General features: G+C 33.9%; 1 pseudogene; it reads left to right on the plus strand.

The window, feature by feature from the left end:
- The first annotated feature begins 144 nt into the window (after positions 1-144).
- LOC115987730 lies at positions 145-18,946 on the plus strand (annotated as a pseudogene).
- Positions 18,947-23,562: the final 4,616 nt, after the last annotated feature.

Here is a 23,562-nt window from a genome sequence, read left to right on the forward strand (position 1 = left end):
ACAGTAAACCCATATGATGTTACTGTTCACACGCAGGAAAAAAAAAAATCTGAAAACGCAAATGCCCAAACACCCACCCCAAAAGCTCACTATATATATATATATATATATATGTACAATTCCATATGAAAATTGCCATCATCATCTCCAATAACAACATCACCTTGCTTCTTGCGCGCTGCTGATTCCTTTTCCTTGTTCTCATAGTCATGGCCGTCGATGACATTTTACACACTTCTCACCCTCTTCTTCATTCCAATGGAGCTCATGCCAACAACAACAAGAAAAACAACAACTTTGTGTCATTGGCTAAATGGGTTCTCAAATTTACCATGTGGATTGTATTCCTTGCATGGGTTGCTCTGTTTTTTGTCATTCCTACAGATTTCGGAAGTGAACTCTATGCTGACTGGATTGGTGCAACCAATGAAAGCCTATTTGGATACACAGGTAGCTACTTCTTAATTCAACCTCGTTGTCGCATTCAAAAGAGTTCGACTTAAAAATGTGCATTTTCAGGGAGTTATTTGCTGTTATACAGTGGCCCAATTATCATTATTGCTTTTCTTGCTGTTCCATATCTTCTCATCTCTGAGGAACAATAACTAGAACTACAAGAGTACGTATTTTTTTAATCTATGCACCCCTTTTACATGTTTTCATTTTGATTTTACGATATATGATAGCTAGCTGCAAAAGGAATAATATAATATTGCCCATAATGCATTTGTTTAAATTGGAGTCACATAAAAACTTCATCTATTTCAGGAAGAAGACTCCAAGATTCCGACTTTGGACTTTTCCTGTTCTTGTGGATGGACCACTAGGGGCTGTTTCTGCTGCTGAATTGATTGGCATAATCCTCTTTATCGTGTTTGTTTTCTGGGATATTTATGTCTATACTGCAGTGATCTTAGGAACGTTAACCGATGACATGGACCCCTTAGATCTGTGGTACGATATTTTGTTGGGTTAGGTGTTACTTTGGTTTTTTTTGCTGAATGGGTGTTACCTTGTTTATGACTTCATTGTATAGCTTTTAAATAGAAACCATATACTATTTTTATATTGCTTAGTTTTCTGTTGATCATTCTACTTCAGTGGTTTTTGTAGTTTTGTGTCATCTTTACAAAACTTTTTGAGAAATTATAATAAACTCACCTAAAATTAAGCCCCTTTTTATCTTCCCTACCTTTGATTCAAAAGATAACACTTTCCCTAATTTATACCTTGTTTATCCATGATTTCAAAAGTTGAGACCAAAAAAAATATTAATCACCTGCACTGTCATCCTCACAGCTCACTGTTATATATCCAGTCACTAACCCAGCGCCGATCACCCACTCCCAGCATAAATGTTTTCTCTTCTCTGTATACTTTTCTTGTTTTGTCCGCGTAGGATAGTCTAATCAATGTGAATGAATGACGTTTAAATGGGCTCACTGAAGTTAACTTTTCAAATTGTCTTTTTGACATCACACGACTTGGTACTTTTATTATTATTATATTTATCATCATTTTATTAAAAGGATAGAGACATTTACGAGATGCGATCTGAATATATCCCAAGTACTGATTGAGACAGTCCACCGATTCATTCGGTATGAATGGTTGTGATTTAAAATTATAAAAAGTAACTATAAATCTCAATCATTAAATATAAAAAATGAAAAAAAAAAAAAATGTGAGATACTTTGATGAATTGCACGGATCCCAATTCTTCTTAGTACAAATATTGTAATTAATGTAAGAAATTATTATTGTTATTTTTTTTTTTTTTTGAGAAGAAAATTTATTATTGTTATTAGTAGCAAACTAGGAGTATTATCATTAGATGGTTTATAAATATGCCATTTTAACATACCAAAAAAGTTATTTTATTATTTTAACACAATATTTTACAATTCATCATACATCATATTTTCTATTCTTTTATTTTATACATTAAAATAATATATACAAATATTAAAATAATATTAAAAAACTAACAATAAAAAAAAATACAAAATGTGTGGCAGTGAATGTGTGGCCGAAAGTGTAGACGAAGAGATATTTTATTTAAGATGAGAGAGAAAGATGAATAAAAAATAATAAAAATCAAATGTCATTTTCATTTGTACCATGCCAAAGATGAGATTGTATTGTAGCATGTCTCAAAATTTTTTGGCATTTAACATACCTCATGATAGTCTATTTTTAGTGTTTGGTGTGCCAAATGCCAAATATTTCGCATTTAGCACACCTGATGAGAATGCTCTTAGTACTAGTTATTAGATCTTCATACATTTTAAAAAACTATTAAGTTTTGTTAATAAATTATATAAAATTTGAATAATAAATATATAAATAATATGTAGCGGTAATTCTAAAACAGTACATTGGTATTGACCGGTATCGTAGTATATCGTTTTTTAGGCCAAACTGAAATGGCATTGAGTACAAAATTGACTCCCTTGCTTTGCCCACCTGAGATAATCTCCATTAAACTTCCATAAGAGCATCTCTAGCAGTTTCTCCAAAATTCTATACTATTTGGAGAATGAACAGTTACAATTATCTTATACCTATCTATTTTTTCAAGTACATTTTTCCCCTCCACACACGTATTCCACTCTTCTCCTATGTATCTACATTTTTGTTTCTCCTCCACACATCTTCTTACTTCTCCTTTGTGTCTAAATTTTTGTTTTTATTTTCTTTCCTCTTCATCTCACTTCACACACACACACAATTGGCCACTCTCTGACTTCTCCTCTATGACTACATTTCTGTTTTTATTTTCTTTCCTCTTTGCTCACTTCACACACACACAAAGCCTGTCAGAGAGAGAGAGTTGGCATTCATCTAACTTTGTTTTCTAATGAGAAGCGAAAGAGAGAGTGAGGGGAGAAATGTTTGGAGTTGCTACAGTTCTTGCTACGGTGCTCTTTTCTTCAAGAAAGCTACTATAGCAACTCTAAAAAAAAATTAGAGTTAGAGAGGGTGTTTTTGGTGTGTTTGCTCTCCAAAAAAGGCTTTAGAGAGCCTATTGCAGATTCTCTAACCCACCTCTCTATTTTCACAATTAAAAACATAAAAAACATAAAAATAAAAAATAAAAAAAGAAATCAAAAAGTGGTATATATAAAAAATTTAAAAAAAAAAAAATGTGAAAGAAGAACAAAAGGAATTAAATCCAAAACCTGGCCTACTCATAAAGTCTCCAGATCATATGAGGTATTGAAGAAACTAAGATAAAAGTTATAGAGAACCCAAAGCCCATTACTCTCTCTTCCTTTTCCATTTTTTTCTCTACATTTCTTTTCTTTGCAAAATTCATCTTTGGCATTGAAGTTATAGAGATGATAGAAGTTTAAGAGAGAGTCGATGAGAGTGTTTTGACACATAGCTTGTTTATTTACAAAATTCCTTGTTTGATCTATTTTTTGTGTTTTTATTTTTATTTTTATTTTTTGTGTTGTGAGGAGAGAGACATAAAAGAGGTGCAAATTAAAAGTACATATTTACCCTTATTTTTTTAATGGAGATGGGTTATAAGAGACAAACGGAGCTCATCTCAAGTGGGCAAAGTGAGAAATTTAAAATTTTTCCGTGTGCATTTTCCCTTTAAATTTTTAGAGCTCTTTTTCTTCAATACATGAAGATTGGTTTCACTGGTTGAGATTCCTAGTTTTTTTTTTAAATTTTCAGTTGTTTCATCATGTTAAGACTGGGACTTCGCTTTGGTACTATCGGATTAGATTGCTTGGCTTTTTTGTTTCTTCCCGTTGCAAGGGGATCGGTTCTTCTCCGCCTAATAGATATCCCTTTCGAGCAAGCAACAAGATATCATGTGTGGCTTGGACATCTCACTATGCTATTGTTTACTCTCCATGGACTATTCTATGCAATTGCATGGACAATTGAGGGACACATCCTAGACGAGGTGAGTGCTAATGGTGTAATTCTTTTTCTTGTGCATAGCCATATTTATACATATGTGTTTCTCTTTTCCTTATATATAATACTAGTGTTGGCTGCATGTGCAAGGCATGTGCTGCCCCAGTAGTGAGAAAATTAATATAAATTTTGTGTGAAATCGTGAATTTTGGCTCACCTAATTTGATTATATTAAAAAAGAAATTAAGAATACAACAAAATATCACAATATTTTCATTTTTAGGATCTAAATAGATATTTTTTTATTTTATTTGAGAGAAATGCTACATTCATAACATTTTTAGAACAAATTCTAAATGACAATTTATTATTGGTTTTAAACTAATAACATTGTTATTGTTTTTCTCAAAACATTTATTTTCAGTTATGGTTGGTCACTGAAAACTTTAGACATTGTAGCTACAGTGCCAGTTGATTAAACCAAAAGCACTGTAACTTTAGTGCTATCCATCAATAATAACCTACCTATGATTTGTTATGAAATTAATATTAAAATGTTGTGGATTTAGCATTTTTTATATATATATATATAAGAAACTAAGATTTCAACAATTGTGAAAATATTGTGATAACAATAAATGTTGTAACATTTTTTTAAAATATTTATTTTCAGTTGTGGTTAGCTACAGCCTCATATTTTATTATTTTATTTCGATTTGTAAGAAATTGACATGTCAATAATTGTGAAAATATTATGAAATTTGTTGTGTCAGTATAACAATATAAATATCAATTTACATCAATATTTAAAAGAAAAAAAAAATACAAACCGATTACTGGAAAAAAAAGATGACTAACTAAACCAAAGCACTGTTGTAGTTACAGTGCTGCACAGTGCAAAAACACTGGATGTACAGTGCCAAGACACTATGTGCGCATTCACACTTTTATTATAAATATTTATTTTTAGTTGTGGTTGGTCACATTCTTATATTTTATTATTTTATTTCAATCTATACGAAATTAACACGTCAATAATTATGAAAATATTGTAAAATTTGTTGTGTCAGTATAACAATATATAAACCAGCTTACATAAATATTTAAAAGGAAAAAAAATCAAACAAATTACTTAAAAAAAAAAAAAAAAAAAGGCTCTGTAGCTATAGTGCCGCTTGGTACTGTAGCTACAGTGCAAAAATACTATACTAACAAGTGTCACAATATTTTCACAAAACATTTATTTTCAGCTGTAGTTGGTCACAGTTTCATATTTTATTATTTTATTTTGACTTATAAGAAATTGACACCTCAATAATTGTGAAAATATTGTGAAATTTGTTGTGTCAGTATAACAATATATATGCAGGTTCTTATATATATTTTATAAAAAAAAGTACAAACGGAAGACTAAAGAAAAAAAAAAAAAAAAAAAAAAAAAAAAAAAAAAAAAAAACTCTGTAGCTACTGTAGCTACTGTGCCACTTGAACAAATCAAAAGTACGGTAACTTTTACACATTCACCTAACAAGTGTCACAACATTTTCACAAAACATTTATTTTCAGTTGTGATTGATCACAGTTTCATATTTTATTATTTTATTTTGACTTATAAAAAATTGACACTTCAATAATTATAAAAATATTGTGAAATTTGTTGTGTAGTAAAACAATATATATATATATATATATATATATAAAAGGAAAAAAAAATACAAACAGAAGAAAAAAAAAACTGTAACTACTGTAGCTACAGTGTCACCTGGAACTGTAGCTAATGTTCAAAAAAAAAAAAAAAAAGTGCCTCACCAAAGTATTTTTACCGCTACAGTGCTTGCATAATGTAAATACACTGAATGTACAGTACCGAAACACAGTAACAGGCATTGGCGCTTTTTATATATAAGATATTCTTCTTTTCGCAAACAAACAAACAAATATATTTATACACATATACATACACACATACATGCAAAAAGAATGCAAAGGAAAGGGAAACAGCAATTGAAAATGGAAAAATGGGAATGACAAGAAGTCTAGAGAAATTATTTAATAAAGCAAACAGTTTCAAGACTTACAGATGGGGAGGTGCTGTGTATCAGCATAACAGTTATTTTTGTTAATTTGATTTGACCCTCTTTGAAATTGGTATCCTTTATGCCGCTACCTTCTGGTTTGGCTGTTTTATTCATAATTCTTTGGTTAAAAAATTTTATTTATTATTCAATGCAAGAGAAGTGAAATAAAATTTTAAGTTATGGACAGAAATAATGGGAATGAAGAGATAGCTATTTGACTTCCATAAAGATTGGCTGTAGTTTCACAGAACGGCCTTGGGCCTTCATGTTGCTCTTCTTGGAGCGGTAGTTCGATCAGAAGCCTGACGGAAGATGGACTAGGTGGGAGTTTTAAAAATAGATTTATTCTTGAGCAGTTCTGCTTGAGGTCAGAGATGGTGCAACATGTTGGTTTCGGGGTGGAATATAGCTATGCAACCTAGAGAGTTAAGGTTTTTGAGTGGAACTAAAGCAGGCTTATAAAATATGGTTATGTGGTGGCTGCCTTTATTCATTCTTATTATACAAACTAGTCATGGTCTCATTATTATTATTATTATTATTATTATTATTATTATTATTATTTTGTCATTTGAACTAATTTAATGAAGAGTAATCCATTTCATAATCATATTCATTGCAAAATAATATTTTTATTATTGTAGAATTGTTTTATTTAAATTTTGAAACCTTGAATTTACCATAGCCGGTTGACTAATTTTTACATCTCTAAGTCAATTAAACATATTTTGCATTCTACATGTAAACCTTCTTTTCCATAAAGGTTGAAATAATGTGGGTAATATTTTTTTCTATGGAAGTTAAAAATTAAAATTCTTTTACCTTATTTTGATGTTGTCTAAAAATTTTGGCGATTCTCTTTCAGGGGTTGTAATTTATAAATTGTTTAGGGTATTAAATATAGTGTTATGTGTAATTTATAGAGTAGCAACTATTGTAGTTATTAACAATTGGTTATTGTCTTTTAAGTTAATAAAAACCTTTACATATTTTTTTAATGTGAATTTTTACACATACCTTAATAAGTAAACTCTATACATTTCATTTCCTTAGATGCATAAGAAACTAAGACATGTATTCCATAATAATAGTGACTAATTAGTTTTTTTATGATCTCATTTGCAACATTTTTTACCATTAGTATATTTTATTGGCTGATGATTTGCATAAAAAAGGCATTAAGTGAGGTAAAATCTTAGAACATTTCATTAGGTTATTGAAAGTCATGGTGTGTGGAGGGCAAGGGCAGGGGTTAAGTTTCTAGGAGAGAGTTTTGCATACATATATACTTAGATTAGGCTAGAGTAGAATTTTTATCTTGTATAATAAAAAAATAAAAAATAAAAAGTCATGGTGTGTGAAGGACATAACCATTTAAGGATTAAAAAAAAAAAAAATTATATATAAATAATGTTAAATGAAATGTCAAAAAAAGGGATTTTGAAAATTTCCATCTATATTTCTTATATATTTCTATTATTACTGAAGAACATCTTCCTTCTAGGTTTGATAATAAATATGGTTTTCTAGATTAGAGTTTGATTAGTTTTAGGTTTAAATTTTGTATGATTGTATTTAATTTTTGATTATATGATTTAATTAAGTGAATTTAAAGATTTATTTATTTGCACTGTACAGTTTTTAATGACATTCGTAAGGTCATCTTTAATTAATTTTTTGCTCCTTCAACTATCAGCCTCTTTGTTTTCTAATTAATGGTTACAAATTGATTTATTCAATTGACACTTGTTTCTCAAAAAAAAAAAAAAAATTGATGCTCTCTCTCTCTCTCTCTCTCTCTCTCTCTCTCTCTCTCTCTCTCTCCTTCTCTCTCTCTCTCTCTCTCTCTCTCTTCTCTCTTCTCTCTCTCTCTCTCCGTTAACATCCTATTATTTTCTCAAATTTGATGATAATTCTAATATACTAAATATTCACTATAACCTTTATTTTTTTTCATTCGATTTTGTTGCCATGAAGTTAGTATATCCATAACTATTAGTTTTTTTTTTTGTTTTTTGTTTTTTTTTTAAATTTTTTTATAGAACTATTAGTTTGTTGTATGATATGTTTACTACTACTGCTACTATTACTACTACTACTATTATTATTATAAATTTAGTATTTCTAAAATAGCATGTGTTTTGGATTCTATTTTTCTATTGATGCATTGTAACATTTTATGGGAAGACTTTATGAGAAATATTTTTATTTTTTGAATTTAAGTAAAATATTATATATTTTTATTTTTTTAAATGATAAAAATTTTTAATAATATGGAGAATGTGGCTGAATTTAAATTTTGAATAAAATAAGATGAAAAGAAAAATAGTAAAAATGAAATGTATAGCAATAAACACTAAATTATTTTAGTTATGCTATGTAATAGAATAACATTATATTCTTATATACTATATTTATAATGTAATAGAATAACATTTAACAATCAAAGATAATAAAAAAGATAACAACTTAAAACACAATAAATCGTATCAACCCAAAATAGAATTATAAAGAATACAAAAATTCATTAACCTAAAGAAGAGATGCAAGAAAAAAAAAAAATCGACCAAAATAAAAGTAAAAGTAAAGTTTTTGATGTCCTCCATAAGGTTGTCTTTATTTCATTCTCTACTCCTCCCGTCAATCTCTTTGTTTTCTAATTAACGGTTACAAATTAACACTTGATTTTTTTTTTCTTTCTCCATCTGCACTTTATTACCCATAAATCTCTCTCTCTCTCTCTCTCTCTCTCTCTCTCTCTCTCTCTCTCTCTCTCTCTCTCTCTCTCTCTCTCTCTCTCTCTCTCTCTCTCTCTCTCTCTCTCTCTCTCTCTCTCTCTCCACTGGCATCTTATTGTTTTTCCAAATTTGATGATAACTCTAATGTACTAAATATGTACTATAATGGTTTTTTTTTTTTTTCACTCTATTTTGCTTCCATTAAGTTAGTATATCCATAACTATTAGTTTTTTCATATTATGTTTGGTTTCATATATATATATATATATATATTTAATTTAGTGTTTCAAAATTGGTATTTGTTTTGTATTTCATTTTTTCCATTGATGCATTGTAACATTTCATGGGAAGACTTTATAAGAAAATTTTTAATTTTTTGAATTTAAATAAAATATTATATGTTTAATTTTACAAAAATGAGAAAAAAAATATATAAATAATTTAATGATATGGAGGATGTTGCTGAATTTAAATGTTTGAATAAAATAAGATGAGAAGAAAAATAGAAAAATGAAATGTATAGAAATAAAACCAAATTATTTTAGTTATGCTATGCAATAAAATAACATTAAATTTTTATATACTATCTTTATAATTCAATATGATCACATTTAACAATCAATGAGAATAAAAAAGATAACAACATAAAACACAAAACTAAATCATATCAAATAGATTAGTGCCTCTTATAGAAGATATAACAAAGTGAAAAATGATCATCTAACTGTCTTTTCTTTATTCTTTTAGAGCATTCTTTTAGAAGTTTCTCTGTATCCTAGTGAGGACCTTACTTGCCAGACTTAGATACTGTAGAATTGCTGTTCCTTTCGTGTAAGGCAGAGAGTACCTCCAGCAATACTGTTGCTGAAGGCTTAGTTAGTGGGTTATTTTTTCGGGGGTTTTGGGGAAACACAGTGTGAGTAGGGGACTGCAGAGGTTAAGAGGAGAGCTATGGAAAATCTGGTTACAAAATGGGGGAATTTATCCTTGGATGAAAGGGAAGGCGGAGAGGTCCAACTTGACGACAATGAGAGTTCGAATAATGTAACCATTGCAGCAAATTCTTGACAAAACGAGCTTTGAACACAGAATCTGTTGTGAGAACTTTCAATCCTATCTGGAGACCAAAGAACGGATTTAAGGTAAGGAGGGTAGGAGACCATATCATCCTGTTTATTTTTGACAATGAAGAGGAGGTGGAGAAAATTATAGAGGGTGAACCGTGGAGTTTCGACAAGCATCTAGTGATGCTAAAAAGATACGATTACAGCATCCCAATACAGGACTTGGTTTTTGATCATGTCTCTTTGTGGGTGCAAGTTCATGATATTCCAGCAAGATATCTAAGTAGAGAGGTGGCTGAGAAACTCTGTGAAGCAGTGGGGGTAGTAGACAAGGTGACTAGCCTACGTGAGGTGGATCGTGGTACAATTATGCGGGTGCGAGTGAAGGTTGATGTAACCCTTCCTCTCTGTCGTGGGAGAGTCTTTAAACTTGGCAATGGATCGAGGGGCTGGGTAACCTTCAAGTATGAGCGGTTGCCAAATATTTGCTATTGGTGTGGTCGGTTGAATCATGTCGATAGAGACTGCGAGCGCTGGATACAGAGCAGTGGTACTCTAACGAAAGAAGACCAGAAGTATGGCTCATGGCTGCGTGCATCGTCTTTACCGGCATTCAACAATTCTGTGCTAGTAGTCCCGGGGTTTTACGATGCAAAGAAAAAGGAATTAGACAGTAACAAGAAAACGAAGGAGTTTCTTTCCATTGGCAATCTCGGTGAAGCTTGTGGCAAGGCAGATGCGGTGGTGCATGGTAGAAGTCCGGTGGAAGAGGCGCTGGGGAGCAGGATGAAGGCAGTTAATGCAAATATTATGGAAGAAAACGTTATGGACGTTACTCATAAAGAAGGCTCAACGGATGATAAGGCAGAATCACGTCAGTTAGGGAAGGTTGCCGGGTTTCAAGGGAAATTATTAAATGAGGAATTCTGTGAGATTGCTGAAGGGTCAAGGAGTGATGAGGCAGAATTAATTCAGGTGGGGAAGGGTGCCGGTTTTCAAGGGGAGCTGTTTAATGCAAAATTACGTGAGATTGATTTGGAATTAAATAAGTTTGACTTGGAGAAAGATTCCAAAGCTGGTTCAGTGCAAATTGAGGAAACGGAGGGTGCATTTAAGGGAAACTCCAATTATTGTGGGATTATGACAGATAATGGGTTGCATGACAAGGAGGCGTGTGGAAAACAAATGGAAACTCAGCAATACGTGGCACTTAATGAAGATAACCCTAATAGTCTTGAACCTAACGTGATAGATGAACAAAATAAGGAGCAGAAAAGTTTGGTTGGGGTGGCCGTGAATGTAAACTCTACTTGGAAGAGGGTAGTGCGCAAGAAAATAAACAGCCTACCTACGTGTCCTCCATTGAATTCTCTCAAACGTCCGGGTACTGAATTGGTGAATCTTGAGTTACCAAAAAAGAAGAAGCAGGTTTCTCATGAGGATCAAGTTACTACAATTGAATTGGCGGGGTCTGATGTTCAGCCCTGCCAGAGGCAATGAGCATCTTATGTTGGAACTGTCGTGGGCTTGGGAACCCACAGACAGATCAGGAGCCTGGTGACTTAATCCGGGCACAAGATCCCTTAGTCGTGTTCCTAGCCGAAACATGGCTTGACAAAGTTAGGCTGGAGGAAATTAAAATGCGTTACAGATTTAAAGGGTTGATAGAAGTCTCAAGAATAAGCCGAGGGGGAGGGGTGGCTATTTTTTGGAAAGAGGAATGTAATATCTCCCTAGACACATATTCCCCCAACCACATTGATGTGATCTTGAATAAAGGGTTGGAAGATGAATGGAGGTTTACTGGGTTTTATGGAGAACCAGATACTAGAATTCGCAATGAGTCATGGGATAAATTGAGGAGATTAAAAAATAAATTCACCCTTCCATGGTTGTGTGCAGGTGACTTTAATGAAATATTGAAGGCAGATGAAAAATTGGGGGGAAGGCTTAGGCCAACTAGACAGATGGAAGCTTTTAGGGAAGTTCTTGATGATTGCGAGTTTAAGGACTTGGGTTATGTGGGAGGAAAGTACACGTGGTATAGAGGTTCTAGAGGGGGTAATTCTATATGGGAAAGGCTTGATCGTGCAGTTGCTACTATTGATTGGATAGAAAAGTTTCCGGCAACAAAGGTTGTGCATCTAGAATGTGGTTCCTCGAATCATAAGCCACTGCTCATCCTTCTAAAAGGGGTCCAAATGAAGTATAAGAAACCTTGGAGATTTGAGAATATGTGGTTGGAGGATGGGAGGTGTGGTGAGGTTGTGGATTATGCTTGGAGGAGGGTTTGTCCAGGTAACCCAATGGCCCAAGTGGAAGGTAAAATAAAGGTGTGTCAGGCAAAGCTTAAACAGTGGAGCCGGACATCCTTTGGCAATGTTACCAGTGCACTAAAAGAAAAAAAGCAGCAGCTAAGGCAGGCCGAAATGAGAGCAATTAGGGAGGGTACATTGGAAACGGTGAATCGGTTGAAATGGGAGATAAATGGCTTGTTGATAAAGGAGGAAAAGATGTGGAAACAAAGGTCAAGGGCTTTGTGGTTACAAGAAGGGGATCAAAACACAAAATTCTTCCATAATAAGGCCTCACATAGATATAAGAGAAATAGAATTGAAGAATTGAAGAATGAGGCGGGAGTGGTATGCACAGATGAGGAGGAGATATCAAGGATTTTGATAGAATACTACCAGAACCTTTTTACCTCAGCCTCTCCATCAAACTTGGAAGAAGTTCTGATGACAGTCCCCACTGTTATTACGGAGGACCAAAATGCAATGTTAGCAGCAGAGTTTGTCCAGGTAGAGGTGGAGGAAGCTCTTCAACAAATGGCACCACTCAAGGCACCTGGACCAGATGGATTACCTCCGTTGTTCTACCAAAAATTTTGGCCAACTATTGGTGAGGATGTATCAAAGGCAGTCCTCAATTGCCTAAACTCAGGTTCAATCCCTTCTTCCATTAATCGTACTTTTATAACTTTAATCCCAAAAGTTAAAAGTCCATCTGTAGTATCCGAATTCCGCCCTATTTCTCTTTGTAATGTTATTTATAAAATTGTATCTAAGGTTGCTGCAAATAGGCTCAAAAAAGTCCTGCCTTTTATTATCTCTGACTCACAGAGTGCTTTCCAGTCTAATAAAACTATTTCAGATAACATTCTGGTGGCGTTTGAGTTGCTCCACCATATGAAGAATCACAAGTCTAAGAAGGCAGGTTTTATGTCCCTCAAATTGGACATGAGCAAGGCGTACGACAGGGTGGAATGGCTTTTTCTGGTGGAAATTATGAGGAAGATGGGGTTTTGTGATAGGTGGCTGAAGCTCATTCATGAGTGTATTAGCACGGTGTCCTACTCAATATTGGTCAATGGGGAACCTAAGGGTGAAATTTTCCCTTCTAGGGGAATTCGCCAAGGGGACCCATTGTCACCATACTTGTTCTTATTATGCTCGGAAGGGTTAAACCGAATGATTCAGAAGGCTGCAAGGGAAGACAGTATCAGAGGCTTTTCATTATGCAAAAATGGGCCAAAAATTACTCACCTATTTTTTGCAGATGACAGCTTATTATTCTGCCGTGCAAGGAAGGAAGATCTACAAGCCATCCAAAAAATCCTAACTAGCTATGAGCATGCATCCGGCCAGAAAATAAACCGGGAGAAGACAACGCTTTTCTTTAGTAAAGCTGTGTCCATTGACATGAGGAAGGAAATCATGGACCTTTTAGGGGTTGCCGAAATAAAGGAGTATGAGAAGTACCTTGGGCTGCCTGCAGTTGTGGGGAAAAATAAAAAGGAGAGCTTAAACTATATTAAGGAAAGGGTGTGGGCGAAGCTTCAAGGGTGGAAGGAGAAGCTTTTATCTCAAGCAGGGAAAGAGGTCTTGCTTAAAGCAGTGGTCCAAGCGATCCCTACTTTTGCAATGACTTGCTTTAAATTACCGGTGGGCTTATGCAAAGAGATTGAAATGCTAATTAGAAAATTTTGGTGGGGAGAGCGAGGGGGGCAGCGGAAAATCCATTGGAAAAATTGGAAAATCTTGTGCAAATCAAAAGCGGAGGGGGGAATGGGATTCAAAGATTTGGTTAGATTTAATGAAGCCATGCTCGCTAAACAAATTTGGAGATTACAAACTGAAAAGGAGTCCCTTCTGTACAAGGTTTTTAGCACCAAATTCTTCCCTTCAGGATCGGTTTTTGAAGCTAAATGTTCCACAGGTTCCTTTGCTTGGCAGAGCTTGCTCAAAGCTAGACATGTTATTGAAAAAGGAATGTTGTGGAGAGTGGGTGATGGCATGCAGATTAGGGTGTTCCATGACAATTGGATTCCTGGATGCTTCCCGAATGGAGCTGTTCCACGCACACCAGGATCAGAGGATGATTCTACTGTTTCCTCACTTATAAATCCGGTCACAATGGAGTGGAATGAGGAGCAAATTGACTTAACAGTTGCACCTTTCTTGGCTCAGCAAATCAAAGCCATTCCTTTATGTAAATCGGTGCAGAGGGACTGCTTAGTGTGGCCACGAACTAGGGACGGAAACTACTCGGTGAAGACGGGATATCAGTTATTGGAAGAGTGGGAAAACAGGGGAGATGCGTCGGGGTCAAGCAGTAGCAATCTACGAAGTTTCTGGAAGGGACTTTGGAAGATGAGGATTCCAAACAAAATCAAAAATTTCTGTTGGAGAGCTTGTACCGAGTCCTTACCAACCATGGCGAACCTCCATCGACGGAATGTGGTAAACTCACCTGTGTGTAACAGATGCGGAGTAAGCAGGGAGACCGTGCTACATGCACTTTGGGACTGTGCCCAAAGTCAATGCTGCTGGACTCGTGGCTTTAATAGTTTCAAACAAACTCAAGTGCACCTGGGGTCTTTTAGTGATCTTTTGACTGCTGTAAAACAAGGCGATGAGGATGTAGAGCTGTTCATAGTGGTCGCATGGCTGGTCTGGTGCAGAAGAAACAAATGCCACTTCAAGGAGCAGTGTTTACCACCTGAGAAGATTGTGGACACGGCAGAAACTATTCTATATGAGTTTCAGGCAAAACCAAAGAACATGCCAGTGAGATCACAACCTCAGTCACAGCGTTGGACACCACCGGAACCTGGGATGTACAAAGCGAACTTCGACGGGGCTTATTTTGCAGAGGAAGATGCAGCTGGAATTGGCGTCGTTGTGCAGAATGAACTGGGACAGGTGATGGCGTCCCTAACAGAAAAAATCGTCATGCCTCAAACGGTGGAGATTCTTGAGGCGTTGGCAGCTAGAAGGGCTATGATCTTCATGGAGGAATTGGGTTTGGGAAGGGTTATTTTTGAAGGGGATTCAGAGAATGTTGTTAAGGCCCTCACAGGGGGCTGCCCAGACAGGTCCAGTATTGGACATATTGTTAAAGACTGCATGTCGCTTAGGGGTTGGTTTCAATCCTGTTCTTTCTCTCACGTGAGGCGGCAAGGCAACGGAGTTGCTCATGCTTTAGCTAGGAGAGCAAGAAATTCTTCACCTTTGTCCGTTTGGATGGAATCGGTTCCGCCAGACATTTCTTATTTGGTATATGTTGATGTAACGACTTAAAGTTGGTTTTCTTAATAAAAGTGGATTCATTCCTTTCTCAAAAAAAAAAAAAATCATATCAACTCAAAGGAGGATTCTAAAGAATACAAATGTTCATCAACCTAAAGTAGAGAGAGAGAGAGAGAGAGAGAGCCTTTTGTTTGTGGAAAAAATAGAAAATTATGCATGGAATATATGAGAGAAAGAATGACAAATGTATAGTATGAGGATAAGAATAAAAATAAGAAGATTCAAAATTAAGGAAGATAAAGGGATAGAAAAATATAGATATTAAAGTAGAAAGTAATAGGGATATGAAAATTTAAAATGGAATGAGAAAGTTTGAAGAAAGTTAAAGTAGAGAGTAGTGGGGATATGAAAAGTTAAAATGGAATTGAAAATTTAATAATAAATAAGAATAGTTAAAAACAAGATAAATATGAAATTTTGATTGTATTTAATAGAGTTTTTAATTCACTTTAAATGTTAAAAAATCATATAAAATTTGGGAAAAAAATGTTAATGATATAACTGCTGATGTGGCTTAATTGGAGCATAATAACAATAAATACTATGTTTCAACTTTTTGATATATATAGATATAGATAACATAGTGATTGCTCAAAGACACAAGCACGACACTATAAACAGTTCTAGAATGGGATTTTGTGAATGTTTTGTGGTTAAAATACCTATTGACAACCTTTTATGTTATGATGCAAATTCTTCTACTTCAACAACTCTTGATCATTGGATAGATCATATTGATATTCTTGCTAAGGCCGTTTGGTGATTGTATAATGATTGTTGCTACAAATATCTTCTTCCTTTTTTACTTTTTAATATATCTTCTTCTTGATTCAATCATGTGGTCGCTAATAATTGCTTAGCACACACAAACTATGAAAGCATGGTGCTAATTTACAAGTCATTGACCTGACTTGTTTGATGAACTTTGGCTCCTGTCCATGTTGTCTTATTCACATGACAAAACATTCATGATTCTAACTAGTTCATGATAATAAAAACATGAGCATAGAAGTGAGTCCCTTTAGTCTTGGTTTGTAGTCATAATCTTTTAGCTTATGTAGTGCTTGGTATTTCTGTATGCATGCATAGGTCAGAATGCTTCCTTGGTTTTGGAAGAAGCCAAGCTGATATGGGTTTATATGTATCTCTAATTAATTTGATGCTTATTACTCAAAATCTGTTCCAATTTCCATTCAAGCAATTTTTAAATTATGTAGAAGTAGGCTGTAACTAATTTCATCCTCTTCTTCAAGACTTAATTGAGAGGTAAGTTAAGTCATCGAGTAGCATCACAAAAGAAAGACGAGCAACCCATCTCCTTTTGTAACCCTTGTCAATGTCCTAAACCATATGCTTTTTCTTCCTTCATAGAATGTATCTAAGAATACCTTCATGGAAAGAAATATAGGGTCATATGAAGATGACGCTGCTTATATCTCTAATTGTTTGATGCAGATGTTTCAGTGGGTAGATCTCGGTGTTTCTCATTTTCCAGGCATTATAAGTCTGGCAGTTGGTCTATTGATGTGGATGACATCACTTCATCCAGTGAGAAAGAAGAAGTTTGAGTTATTCTTTTACACTCATCAACTATATGTAATCTTTATTGTCTTTTTAGCTTTGCATGTTGGGCATTTCTTGTTCTGTGTATCTGCTGGAGGAATATTTCTTTTCATTCTAAATCGCTTTCTAAGATTCTGCCAATCACGAAAGACCTTTGATATCATTTCAATCAAGTGCCTTTCTTGTGGAACTGTGGAATTGCTGCTTTCAAAACCTGCAAGTAATACTAATTCCCCACAAATTTGTAGATTCCTTGTTTTTATGTTGTTACCATAGCTATGACACTTTTCTTCAACGATGTAGATCTGCAGTACAATGCCCTCAGTTTTATTTTCCTTCAAGTTCGGGAATTATCTTGGCTGCAGTGGCATCCTTTCAGTGTTTCATCTAGTCCTCTGGATGGTAAATATCATCTATCCGTTCTCATTAAGGTTATTGGGGAATGGACAGAAAAGCTCAGAGGAAATATCCTGAATAGTTTTGAAGCTGACCTACATCTCCAACCTCAAACAAAGATAACAGCTTCTGTTGAGGGGCCTTATGGGCATGAATTACCATATCACTTGATGTATGCACCCAAACAATCAATTTTACTAGAATTTACTAGATATCAGGCTTAATTTTAAGTTTCATATTATCTTTTATTTTATGAACTGACTTCACCATTTGATTCTCTAGGTATGAAAACCTTATTTTAGTAGCAGGAGGCGTAGGAATTTCACCATTTCTGGCTATCTTGAGTGACATTCTCCATCGTACTAGGGAAGGAAAATCTTGTTTGCCTCGAAACATTTTGATTGTTTGGGCTGTGAAAAGATCAAACGAGCTTCCTCTTCTTTATACCAATGATTTGGAATCAATCTATCCATTTTTTTTGGATAAACTAAATCTTGAGATTGACATTTTTGTCACTCAAGAATCACAACCTCCACTGGTATGCTTAGTAATGCTCTCAAACCCTTATTATTTTGTTTTGTATTTAAAGTTATCATGTTCTTGTTGTGACATTTAATAGTTGTTACTTATTTGCAGGAAGAGGGTCAAGTACACGAGGCTACAAACTCTTCTCCTCCTGTGTCTAACAGTTGCAGCATGTCAGTTTTGGTTGGTATAGGAAATAATATATGGTCTGGACTATATGTTATCTCGTCTACACTAGGCTTTGTTATCTTACTGTATTTACTGGATACTTTCTACATAAACCCTTATGACATATCTCCATGGTGGTACAAAGGGCTTCTCCTTCTAATCTGCATGCTTGCAAGTGTCTTTATCTTTGGGGGTGTTGTGGTTGGTTTGTGGCATCTTTGGGAAAGACGAAATGCAGCAAGGGAGACATGCAAGGATAATAGGATAATGGTTGAGAAGATGCAACATAATGAAATTTTAGCTCACATGGAGTCATGTCAGCAAAAACTTGCAAGTTCAGTCAATACTTATTATGGTTCAAGACCAAACTTCAAAGGTATAGCATCTCAACTTTTGTTCAAAACATAAATTAAAAGAATAATATAACAACAAGAATGACAATGATGATGACGACAACCAAATTTAGTCCCAACAATAACAATAGACTAGTCAAGGTTGGCCACGTGTATTTTTACTTGTAAGGGGCACCTTAATGTGTACATGTCTATAGTGACTAAATTTCACATAAGCCATCAATCTACCACAACCCTCCTCTATTTACCAAGCTTAGGACAAGTTGTGACCAAAATATTTGACATAAATGGATGGAGTAAAACTAAAAGAAACAGGAAGAAAAAAATCTTTATAACAAAGTTTAACCTCTTTAGTTGTATTACACCAAAGGCTTTCTTGATTGCCTTTCCTTTGTCATGTTGCAGATATCTTTGGGGATATATCAGAGAAATGGGGCTACGTTGATGTTGGTGTTATTGTGTGTGGTCCTCTAGGTCTTTAGACAAGCGTTGCTAAAGAAATCAGGTCACAGAATATTATGAGACAACGCCGTCATCCAATCTTCCATTTCAACAGCCATAGTTTTGATCTGTAGGCACCACCTTCATCATCTCATCTTCCCCTTAATGTAATCAATTATCTTAAAAGCTAAATACTCTCTATTTATATGAATAAATATTGATAACAATATACATACAATTATATGTATGTGTATATGCACTTTTAAGTTATTATTATTGGGTTCCTTGATCTTTAATAGGGATTCTAGAGATGATAGTGGAATTATTTATTCTAACCTCTAAGCTCTTAAAAGGAAAATAAAAGAGTGACAAACAGATAAATAAGATACATTTTGTTACAATACAGTCTCAACGGGGTTTAAGATTTTTGTATTATTGTACTACATTTACTTTTATTACACTCATATTGGAGAACCTCTTTCTTTATAAAATAGTCCCTTGTATAATACTTTAGGCTATTTTATACGATAAGAAAATCAAACTTTTAACATGGTATACTTAGTGGAGAACCTCTTCTTCATGCAACCCTCTATAGATAACAAGTTGGGACTCTAGTCTATCTCATTGCCTAGATATTTCCTATGTAATTCACAATGTCAGTCAATTCATGGTTGTAACACGGTCCTCTCAGTATGCTAATGCTCCCAAAGTCCTCCAGTATCTGAAAGACACCATGTTCCATAGATTTCTCTTTTCCTGTCGTTCTCCATTGACTCTCCAGCTTACTAAATTGCAGATTGGATAGGCAATCTCATTGACCATTGGTCACTACAAGGTATTGCTTATTTCTTGGTGATTCCCTTATCTCTTAGCACAACAAGAAACAAATTGGCATTACTATCTCTAGTATTGAGGCAAAATATCATGCACTTTCTAGCACCACAAGCCCACAACCAAGCTCTTTGGTTGCGTTGGTTCCTACTAGATCTTGGAGTTGATTGTCTCACAGAGACTTCAATCCACCGTGACCATTGAAATGCTGTTAAGATACCCACAATAATATCTTTCATATGCATACTAAACATATTGAGATTGATTACCACTTCTTTCATGATCATTTGCTTCAAGGTACTTAATTTACAACTATGAGCTGCCTACTCACAGGATTAGCTAGCTAATATCTCCACCAAGGCTCATCCACTTTAATGATTTCATGAGTTGGTTTCCAATATCAAGTTGGCCTCACTTTATCCAACATGAGTTTTAAGTTGTCTTTAACACTTTTTTATTTTTTGGTGGATGGGGTTTTGTTGGGGGGTGGGGGGAGAGGAGAGAAGAGGGGAGATGAGGTCAACCTGTCCTATAGTAGACAAGAGAGTGTTTAGAACTAGATTGCTTGGGGTTTTAGGGGATTAGCTCCAATTTTTAGATAGAAGTAAGACATGTAGTATTTATTTGATTTTATATGGTTTGCATAGATTTTTTTTTTTTTTTTAATATTACATGTCTTATTAATGAATAAATTTTTTTAAAAAAAAAAATTGGAGGATTTAGAATGGGAGGGGATCCTTTCCTGGGATTGTGAAGCATATGGCTAATTTGTTTGTTTGTTTGTTTGTCTTTTTTTTTTTTCTTTTTTTTTTTTGAGAGGAAGTATATGCTAATTTGGGGTTGCCAAACCTCCAAGAGAAGGAAGGGAGAAATGAAGAAAAAAAAGATAAGAATAGACTAAGAATTTTGCTTAACATTAATGAATAAAGATTTACAAGTAAAAGATGGTATTTATAGTAAGCAAAGGAGTAAGATTAGTAAACAATTTGGTTCTAATGAAAAGAAAAATATTTTGTTTTGACTTTAATGGTAAAAAACAATCTTAGTCTAAGGGTAAAAAAAAAAAAACCATAAATAATGGAGAAAATACTAAAAGTTCAAACAGTATCATATACAGAAAGAAAAAAAATTAACAATTGAGGAATATCTTTGAATTAAGAATACATGCAAAGCAATTGATAAAATTTTATATGTGATACCGAGATTACACTCTTTATGTGTCAAATATCAATTACTAGTTCATCTCTGTCTCTAATATCAATCATCAAATGACTTGTATACTTACAGGAACCAAAATAAGAAGATTTGTTTTCTTCCTTTATTTCTTTTTCTTTAAACAATCAAGACAAGTGCCTTCTTAATTCTCTTTTTGTTTAGTACCAAATAATCAAATACTCAGTGAATAACCAAGTTTGCATTCAGGTTCTTCTCAAAAAGAGGAAAAAAAATTGCATTTAGGTGATCTGTTTTGGTCCTGAAATTCATGTTCTAAAGACTTAATCATGCTTCAATCAAATAGCACGATGCAGAATACTTTTAACAAACAATTTTATAACATGTAAAAGATTTTTTTTTTTTTTTTGAAAAAGTTGGAGAACAGCATGTCATGTTACCAGTTGACCAAAAAAATAAAACCAATCTCTAATACTATTAGTGAACTGTTTACATAAGTTAAATAGTCATTCATATTGAAAAAAGGGACAGAAATCAAAATGGAACTGAGTGATAATGCCAAATTGGATCCTTGAGATGAGAAATGATTCCCTATTTCCCTCTTCCTAAAGCTTTTCATATCATCCAATCAAAGCATTTACACGAATAACAATAGCATTTGATTATAAGTCTATAGCAAACGTTTTCTAGTATGTTGAAGTCATTTTATTGTTTGATCTGTTCAACAAGGCACAAGCCATTCAAAGTTTCAAACCAAAAGTTCGTTTGATATTTAGTTCAGAGAACTTTGAATCAAACTACTCCAAATTTAAAAGCAAAGAGATTAGACAAGAGAAAATGGCATCACTGTAACATATATCCACAAATTGGATGTTGTATTAATAATTTAATACCAAGAAGATGACATTACAACATTTTGAGCGTAGGCTATTGAAAAGCTTGGTCATAGAGTCCTCTTAAAAGAAGGAAAATTTCTAAGCATGAATTAAAGCAATAGTAATTATGAAACTGTTGTTTATGAGAGTTCTGATAGAGCCCCAGGAGAACACAACCACAGCATTTGGAGAGGATCTTTAATTGGTATGATAAAAACAGTAAATGACCTCAAGTAATCTGCATGCCTCCAAAAGAGTTGGGGTTTGATTACTAGCCTCAGCTTTTCCATATATAACTACCTTCTCAAGCACCCTTGCATGCTTAAGCGGAAATTGTACAAGTCCAGTTAAATATTTCAACCCAAAACACTTTGCTTCAAAGCCAACAATCTCAACAGTCTTGAGATGCCGAGAGAAACACCCAAATGCCCTATTCTACAATTTCCATTACTTCTCGTGATCAAAGTTATTGTCAATGGTAAAGTCTAGGGGGAACTCCAGCTACAGATAAACATTAAGTCAGGGGATACATATTTGAATTTACAACATAATTTCCTTTGTAAAATATAAATGGGTATATCTTAAAAGCAAGTGGAAATAAGGCTTGACAAGAAAAAAAAAGTCATTTCCATTTGAAATTGGGTATTTTAAAGGTGAGATTGATCAAATAGAAGTGGAAAGATACTGAAGTTTATACGAACTTTGCCAATGGAGATGGCCAAGTTCTCACTTCTGATATTGTTAATACCTTACAACATCAAGAGAGAGAAGCAAGAGAGCAAGACAGTTTAGCATTGATAAGTTCAAATGATTGAGAAAGTATGTTTTCATATCATGTACAGATGATATTGATAGTTCAGAGCAAAGGGTGGGATAATGGCCAAATGGGCTTCATTAATGAGTAATTACAAAATACTTCCGGAATACCACAACTCCCTCTCTCACATAATAATGAGACATAATTCATGTGAAAGAGAGAGGAGTACGCATTTATGGTACTTCTAAAGTATTCAATAATTTTCCTTCATCAATAGTTGAGATAATGGATTTTTTGAATTTCCTTGACACTCGTCCTCTGAGACTGCTACAAAAGAAAAATGGAAAAGACCTGATGGCATGATTTGTACCATTAATTATTAGTTGCCACAAGAGCGTACCTGGTATGAAATTTTGTTTTTTACTTTCTAATTAAACCATGAGGCTAATACAGTTTAGTTTCTTCTATGACAGAGTGTGACTCAACTACTAAGACAAGTACATTAAAAAATATTTTCAACTTATCAACAAAGAGAACCATTATAGTTAACTTGCACATTGATCTATATATACTCGCTGGCTACCAAATTTGGAAGGTTACAAGCCAAAACCATCACCAAATTCCTACTGTAACATAACTTGGGGTATCAGATCTTATATCAAATAACACAACTAGATGGAATTGTCAAAAAGTGATACACACCTAAATAGCTATATTATTATTTTTAACGTCACTAATACCTAAAATACAGCTATTTATGACTGTATACAGTAATTCAAAACTAAAAGTAAATAATATTTTTTACTCCCAACTTCCATTAAAATAATATTTCTTTCTTTTTTCTATTTCTTTTCACCTGCTCCGTTTCACTCATTCTCTCTTTTAATATTTTTTATTCCCAACTTTCATTAAAATAATATTTCTTTCTTTTTTCTATTTCTTTTTTCCTGCTCCGTTTCACTCATTCTCTCTTTTTCAAAAACAAATCTCTCACCTCTCTCTCAATCTCTCGCCCATCATCCTCCTCGTCAAGCTTCTACTGCAAATCACAAAAACCCAATAGAGAAAAAATTAATAGTCCAACGATCTAAAGGTCAAAATTATTATTATTATTATTTTTTAATTTTAA

Source organism: Quercus lobata, chromosome 4 (assembly GCF_001633185.2).
Source record: "Quercus lobata isolate SW786 chromosome 4, ValleyOak3.0 Primary Assembly, whole genome shotgun sequence".
Lineage (NCBI taxonomy): Eukaryota > Viridiplantae > Streptophyta > Magnoliopsida > Fagales > Fagaceae > Quercus > Quercus lobata.